This window comes from Peromyscus leucopus, unplaced genomic scaffold, assembly GCF_004664715.2.
Source record: "Peromyscus leucopus breed LL Stock unplaced genomic scaffold, UCI_PerLeu_2.1 scaffold_129, whole genome shotgun sequence".
Lineage (NCBI taxonomy): Eukaryota > Metazoa > Chordata > Mammalia > Rodentia > Cricetidae > Peromyscus > Peromyscus leucopus.
In genome coordinates this window covers 3,234-10,856 of record NW_023504435.1, presented here as the reverse complement: position 1 = coordinate 10,856, position 7,623 = coordinate 3,234, and the positions used below count along the sequence as shown (strand labels likewise).

Below are 7,623 nucleotides of genomic sequence, written 5' to 3'. Positions count from 1 at the left end.
AAATAAAGAACTGAAACTCGAACAACTTCTAGTGATCTGGTGCTAATCATTTCAGATAAGGGACAATGAACCTGTAGTTCTGATCCCAGGTTTGCTGAAGATGTAGCATAAAAGGATTTGGAAGGTCAAGTCTCCATCTCAGGTTGGGTTCCTAAATTGGGCCCTAGACCTGCCTCCCTGGTGTCTTGCTGTCTTCAGGGCCACTGTTCCTGCTTCAAGTACCACAAATGCTTGAATTAACACATAGACCATTGTGTAGTTAAAAACTACATACTTTAGTCATGCAGTTTAAGTTTCCAGTTCTGTTCCTTACAAGCTCTTTAGTTTCAGAGTAGTTGTTCCAGTCTCTGAGGTGCATTCACAATGCTTATGTTAGGGGATATGGAATTTAAGTAAATGATCTAGTGTTGTGCCTTGCAGATGGCCAAATAGAAAACAAATCATTCTGTTTTCTTTCCTAAGTTGTTGCTATAAATTATACATCCTGTCCACCATGGCAGGGTCTTTAGTTTCCCTGAGCTCATTATGTCTTTGTCTATTAGTGAGATGTACTAATATGCACTCATGCATTCAAATGCCACCTTTTAAGATGTCAGCTTATAAGGAGTTTGATCATTCTGTCAGGGCCTAGAATGGAACTCTATCAGTGTAATCAGATCACTTCCTCTTGTGCACTCACTCTGTCTTTCCCCACATTTAATCTGCCAGTCAATAGATGCTCTTCTTCCCACCCTAGAAGGGTGCTGATCAGAGAGAGAAAACTGCAAATGAGCCCTGACATGGTCAGCTTCTGTCTATCTGATGCCTACCTAGAGAAGTCTTGCCACAGACTGTAAATTGGAAAGAATAATGTGCAATTTACCTGGTTGTTTTCAGGAGGCTGTTCTCAGAATCCATGGTTCAGTAAGGTCCCTGAGATACACTGACACTTGCGGTATACTTTATATGAATAATGCCAAGTCTGAAAGTTCTATGAGACCAGAGACTCACTTAGATCGGCGAAGCTGTGCTGAAACCACAAGGATAAAAATCATCATTAGTTCCCCTTCCATCTCCTTATTTCTTAACACCTTGACTTCCAGTACAAAGAGGAGCTGGTGTTTGTGGTGTGTGTGTGTGTGTGTGTGTGTGTGTGTGTGTGTGTGTGTGTGTGTTGGAGACACTTGCCAGTTGTAAGGGAATCACATGCACACATTAAAGTTTTCAAACTATCTACAGTTTCGAGGTTAAAGATCATTTGAGATCTCTGAATGGTGATACTAAAACTTGCATACAGAAGAACCTTCTGGGGGTGTTGGAGAGACGGCTCAGCACTGACAAGTTGCACTGATCTTGCAGACGACTTTCAATTCCCATTATCCCATGGGGTGGGATAAATAACCACGTTTAATATCAGCTCTGAGGAATCACATGTCCCCTTCTGGCCATCACAGGCAGCAGTGCACATGATGAGTGTGCATGCACACATGCACATACTTGCAAACACACACACACACACACACACACACACAGACAGAGACAGAGAGACAGAGAGAGACAGAGAGACTTTTCTCCCAGCTAATCCCTTTTGAATTTTGAAAAGGTCAATTTGCAAACAGGTTGAGATAGAAATGAGGCAAGAAAGCATTTTTCAGTTGTACCCTGACTATATCAGAAGTTAAGTTCCCTTCTCAGTGAACAAAAAGGCAGAAAGTGTGTTCTCCCAGGAGTGTCAGAAACACAAAGGGCTTTATTCCCCAGTGGTGAGAACAGTAAGGAAGAAAGGAAAATGCTTGGGAAAATGATGTTAAGATAGAAAGAAACACCAAAATGGTGATGTCTTCAGAAACCAACTGTGAGAAAAATGGACTTGAGTCTTGTTTGCCAATGATTGGTCAACGATTCCTTTGTGCTATGCAAAGACAAATTAGAAACAGTGATGTCAAACACAATGTCTCTTTCTATATTCATGGCTCCAGTTTGCTTTGTCATTAATTAAATGAGCAAATTAGGGAATATTCATTTTAAGATACTGCTCCAAAAATAACCCCATAGAATCAGGTCAGAGGACAACAGGAAGCAAAAGGGAAAACGTGAGACTAGAGTAGGACCTACAGCAGCAGCCACTTCATGGGTAAAGCCAGGAGGACCTTCCCTTTCCATGAGGATCTAGCTTAATGTCTAATTTCACTGGCTGCCAACTTAACAACGAGTAGAGATGAGTAAGTATTTGACTAAGAAAAGAGAACCCTGCCATCTTGCTTTCTATCAAGAAAAATCCAACCCAGTAACATGGATGGGTAAAATAAGTTTCAGTAATTTTTTCAGTACAAGAAAATTACCCTAAACTGATCTGGGAAATGATATTCTTCAAATGAACATTTGGGTTCCCTTGTGCCTGTTCTGTGTTCAGAATGAAGGACTGGCTGAGCCGTCTTTTTGAGCCCGTGTTCTGTGCCAGCTCAAAGCATGGCTTTATGGGTAAATGATGCCTTCTTGTAATAACAGGCAGCCCTAGGCCTTCTGCTTTGGTGCTGACCTGCCTTGTGGCTTCCAAATTTATAGGTAGGTGATCTGCTTCTTAGCAGATGTTTGAAGACAAGAATGCCCATGGCTGCAGAGGGAGCACCTTTTATTCTGCCCCATGTATACTTGGCAGTAAAACAATGCAAGATACTTTGCTATTCCTCTGGCTTGCATTTCTTCTAAACCTTAATCCAGGTTGATGGGAATTTGAGGATACCCTGCATGTTTGAAGCAGGGGCACACAAGACAAGAGCCATAAGAAGACCACTGGCCTAGAGAATTGATGGAGGGCAGAGGAGACTGCCTGAGAATCACACACCCTTGCCGTGCCCTGTGCTTTTCTCATCAGCAAATGAAGTCTCTGAGCGATGCTTCTCATTCTGGTACTGGCTACATTTCAGTTGCAGTTTGCTTGCAGAATCTGGAATTCTCTCTCCACTCCCCTTTGGACTGGAGATGAAAGGTTGGTCTCCTGAAGGGGTCATTCACAAAGCAAAGCATTTGACAATGAAAGTTCTCACCCTAACTGCCTTATCTGGACTTTCTGTCTGTTCCCTTATCCTGCTTTCTTCTCAGTTGGCACCTGTTTCCTCGTAGTCCCTTTATACAATCCCATCATCCACAGTGGCTGCTGCCATCTGGAACAGCTTTTCTCTCTCTCTCTCTCTCTCTCTCTCTCTCTCTCTCTCTCTCTCTCTCTCTCTCCCTTTTCAATGAGGATTTTCAGATGGGCCTTTGCCGTCTACCTGTACTTCTCAGTCTGCTCCCCCTCTAATGTTTACAGAACTCTGTCAAACTACTCCTCCCGTCCTGAACTTCACAGACATAGTCCCTGTGTAATATTGAAATAGTTAATTGAGATAGACTATGTGTAATTATTTGGATGACAAATGCCAGCCTTGAGAAATCACTCTGCCTTCTGTCAGTTGTCTATTTCAGCAGACATCTCCATGACAGTATACACCCTATAAGCACATAGATAGCTGTTAAAAGGGATACTATAGTAAGTTTTGAAACATTCTTTAGCTCTGTTTTTGGACCTTGATGAGGAATGTGCATACTGTAAAATAAATGAAAGAAAGAGAATGATGCATCCAATGTGTAACTATGCTTGGGTTATAGTAGAGTATGCATTTTTTTCTTTATATGAACACCTCCTCCATCAGGTTTTATTCAGTGGTATTGAAAATATGTAAATCCTTCTCATTAAAATGTATCCATTAATTTGTTCCTTCCAATGCATTTGTTTATTTTACGTACATATGAGTGGGTACACGTGTGTGTCTGTGCATGCCACGTTGCATGTTGAGGTGAAAGGACAGCTTAGAGTCAGTTCTTCCCTTCCACCATGTGGGCCTGGGGATGGAATTCAGTTCAGGCTTGGTAGCAGGCATCTACTTACCCAGCCATCTCAATGCCCAGGGTCTTAGTTAAAATGGATACTTCTTTCTTTACAAAAAAGAACTCAAAAGATTTTAGGGCCTGACTATAAAAGACAGCATGCACATACATACTTTGGTTGTCCACTGCATTGGTGTGAAAGATAGTGCCTCTGCAACTAGCAAGAACTATAATGATACGTTATTGCAAGTGTTCTAAAAAATCAGAACAAACTAATTTATTGTACTTCTGTCTTCATTATACACCAAGTTGGTGAGTTAAACACAACAAAATTATCTTTTCTTTTTTTAAAGTGTCTACTAAAGATAAAAAGAATATAGTAACAATTAACATGTAGTTCATTACATTAGAAAATCTGATATACATATTTCTATTGCCTGTTAGCTTGTTCTAAGCCTCTTCAACTATTACAAAGAAAGAGGAAGGAAAGAAAAAGAGGTTGCTGAAAGGCAAACATTCAGTTCAGTTGATACAACATTACAGTACAGCCAACTAACATCATTCAACAAAGTAGCAAGTTTCGTCTTAGCTTGAGTTCAAAGTCTGTAGACCAGATTGCTACGAAGGATTTAATGCTGCTTCCAAACCATATGTTAGCTTTTGAGAGGACACGGTTCTTTGTAGTGATGGCTTCAGAAGAAGGGGTCAAGCACAGAGGAACCCCCACCTGTCAGTAATCATTTTTTGAGCATTGTAGTTAAGACAGCATTATTGAGTTTAGCACATCAACTAAAATAAAATAATAATAATATAATAATATAATAATCATAATAATGATAAGGATAAAAACCAAACACAAACTGGCAGCTGAGAGCCACTACCAGCCGTGTGAAACCCTTGCGATACGCTATACTAAAAAACTTTGAAATATCCACCCATCCTCTCCACTCTGCCACAAACTAGCAAAGTCAAAAGTACAAAAGTCTTCTTCACCTTGTTATTTTTGCAGAATAAAGCAAAAATGTCGTTGTGCTCCTTACTACCAGAAGCAAAATACCCACTGAGTTACCACATGTAATAGCTTCTGGATGTGTCGACCTGGGTTGGCTTGGTGTCTGCTGAGCCATCCTTATCCTTCTCGTTGTCTCCTTCCCAGAGGTTAATGAGTGGGTACAGCTCGTTCAGTGGGATGGAAGAGTTTTTTGCATATACTTTTTTAGCGAATGGTGGTAATTTTTCCTCTTAAACCTTTTGGCAATGTACACAGCAATGGACGCAGACTGATGACAGCAAACATCGACCCCATCACCGCAGCAAGGGCTGTGCTGGTTTCGTGGTCGGAGATGTCCAGGGTGAAGGCAGCATTTTTGGTTGTGACATTGACACACGACTTTTGAGTCTGCTGGTGGATGTTGGACACCGTGAGACACACTTCGTAATCTGTAGAAGGCTGAAGATGTGTTAGGTTATACTCATGGACATCCACTGGAACCCTGGCTGTGTATGTGATGTGGGGGTTGTCAATCTTCATAGTGGCAGATGACCACTTTAAGTTTGATGTCATGACGTTGGAATTAACTTTCCAGGACACTAAAATCGAATGAGACTCTGTCTGTTTGACATATATTTTCAGCACCTGGGCACCATCTAGAAGGGTTCCATTAACCTTGATGGCTGCCACTCGAGTATCAGCTCCTTGGACATTCTGGGCAACACATGTGTACCTTCCCGAGTCTTCAATCTGTATATTTGCTATTTCCAAGGTGCCCTCATTACTCAGCTTGTATTTATCTGAAAGGGTTTCCACGGTTATCTTATTTCCAATGGGAGTGACCCAGTAAATTTCTGGCTCCGGCTCAGCCATGGCCGACAGTCTAGGAAAACTGTGGTGCCGATGTCCATGTTTAAATGATTTGGGAATGTGTCGTGTGATATCATTGGGAGGCACTGTTCACTGGAGTCCTGGATTAACACCTCTTTCACCTGCTGCCCTCTGTATTCAGGCGGCATGGCACAGAACATGGAGAGGGGCTCCATGAAGCGGATGTTGGTTTTGTTGGAGTTAATCCAGTGGATGACACAGTCACACCGCAAGGGATTGCTGTGGATGCTGATCTCGCGTAGATTGGGAAGAGACTCTACGGTCTTTTGGTAAACGGCATTCAGGGCGTTGTTGTTCAACATCAGGCTTTCTAGAGCCGGGACGCTTCGGAAAGCCAAACGATGGATGTATGACAGTTTGGGTTGTTGGTGGCTTCAAGCTTTGTCAGTTCAGGCAAGTTGTCCAGGGCGTAGCGGTCCACCGAAACCAGCTCTCCCATGTTGTTGATTCCCAGTTCTTTCAACCGAAGCATTTTTAAAGTCCCCTTCTTGGATTTTGTGAATGGGATTTTATTGAGGTCTAAGAATTTCAAATTTGGAACTTTCTGCAGAGCAAGTTGAGGGACTTTGATCAGTTTGTTGTCATAAAAAGACAGGCTCTCGAGGCTGTCTAAGCCTACCAAGGCATTTCCAGGAACATCAGTGAGGTACATTCCTGCCAAAACTAGGCTTCTCAAGTTGGAGAGAGGTCTGAAGTTCATGTCCAGGATTCCAATCACAGGGTTTTCCCCAATCATGAGAATTTCCAGGTTGGGTGTAGAATCAAACCAACGGCTGTCAATCACTTTCAATTTATTGAATTCAGGTGCAGCCTTAAGAGATTTTTTAAGCCAGAAAAGCATTAGCTGAGATGGTACTGATCTGGTTATGGTTGATGTAGAGTTCTTGAAGGTTGCTGAGGTCTTGCAGACAGTAATCTGTCATCTCCGAGATCTGATTTTCCTCTAGATGCAGGGTCGTGAGCTGGGTCAAGTTGGCCAGTCCTACCTCTTTGATGTTTGTAAAGTTGTTCTGGGAGAAATCAAGCTCAGTCAGGTTGAAGAGCTGCTGAAGCTCATCTACGGTTTTGGCGATGTTATTGCTCTGTAGGAGAAGCACTTGTGTGTCACTAGAAAGGTTGTCAGGGATCCTTGTTAGACGGAGGTCATTACAATCAACAGTGGTGGCTTCTCTGTATGTGGACTGTGGGGTAAACAAGGCGAATTTCACACACGCAAAGCTGGGGACACTCACTATTCAGTATGGAAGACTCAGTTAATGAAGTCATCAGCAAGCCCAGCACCATTCGGCAAACTGCTATCCCAATGCTCAATCTGGCCATGGTGGCTTGAGGAACACACTCAGTTCCTGATCAGGATCTGAACACTGTTTAGTGGCGAGTAGAACAGCAAGCAGATAGTGTAAACATTCAAGCGAGTCTCAGTTGAACAGAATTCCAGAGTTGGAAAGGATGGTTTTCGGAACTTCCCAAGAGGCACGAAGCAATCTGAAATCCTTTAACCATGTCACTCAATTCCAGGCATGTGCACAGGTCCGTGTTGGAGCTACTTCGGCCAAGTCTGGAGACGTGTCTGAAAATTAAATCAGGAAAGACATTATGCTTATTCAGTAGACTCTTTTGTTTACTACATGGGCATAGTCACTCATATAGCTGAAAAAAAAATGTGTTTAAAATGCATTAGGAGTATCTAAGTAGACTTAGGATACTCTTTTTATCGCCCACTTACTACACTGATACTACTTAGAATTCCTTTAGCTTTATAATTAGAACTGCACATAGTCCATCATTAAATACACAGGCATACTTTAGAAAATCCTAAAGATGACATTCATTCAAAAACAAAATTACTTTAGAAACTGCACATTTATGCTTCTAAAAAGTTGAATGGTCAGTCT

At 42.0% G+C, this 7,623-nt stretch overlaps 1 pseudogene; it reads right to left on the bottom strand.

The window, feature by feature from the left end:
- Positions 1 to 4,597: 4,597 nt before the first annotated feature.
- Positions 4,598 to 7,356, bottom strand: LOC114689573 (annotated as a pseudogene).
- Between the last annotated feature and the right edge of the window lie 267 nt (positions 7,357 to 7,623).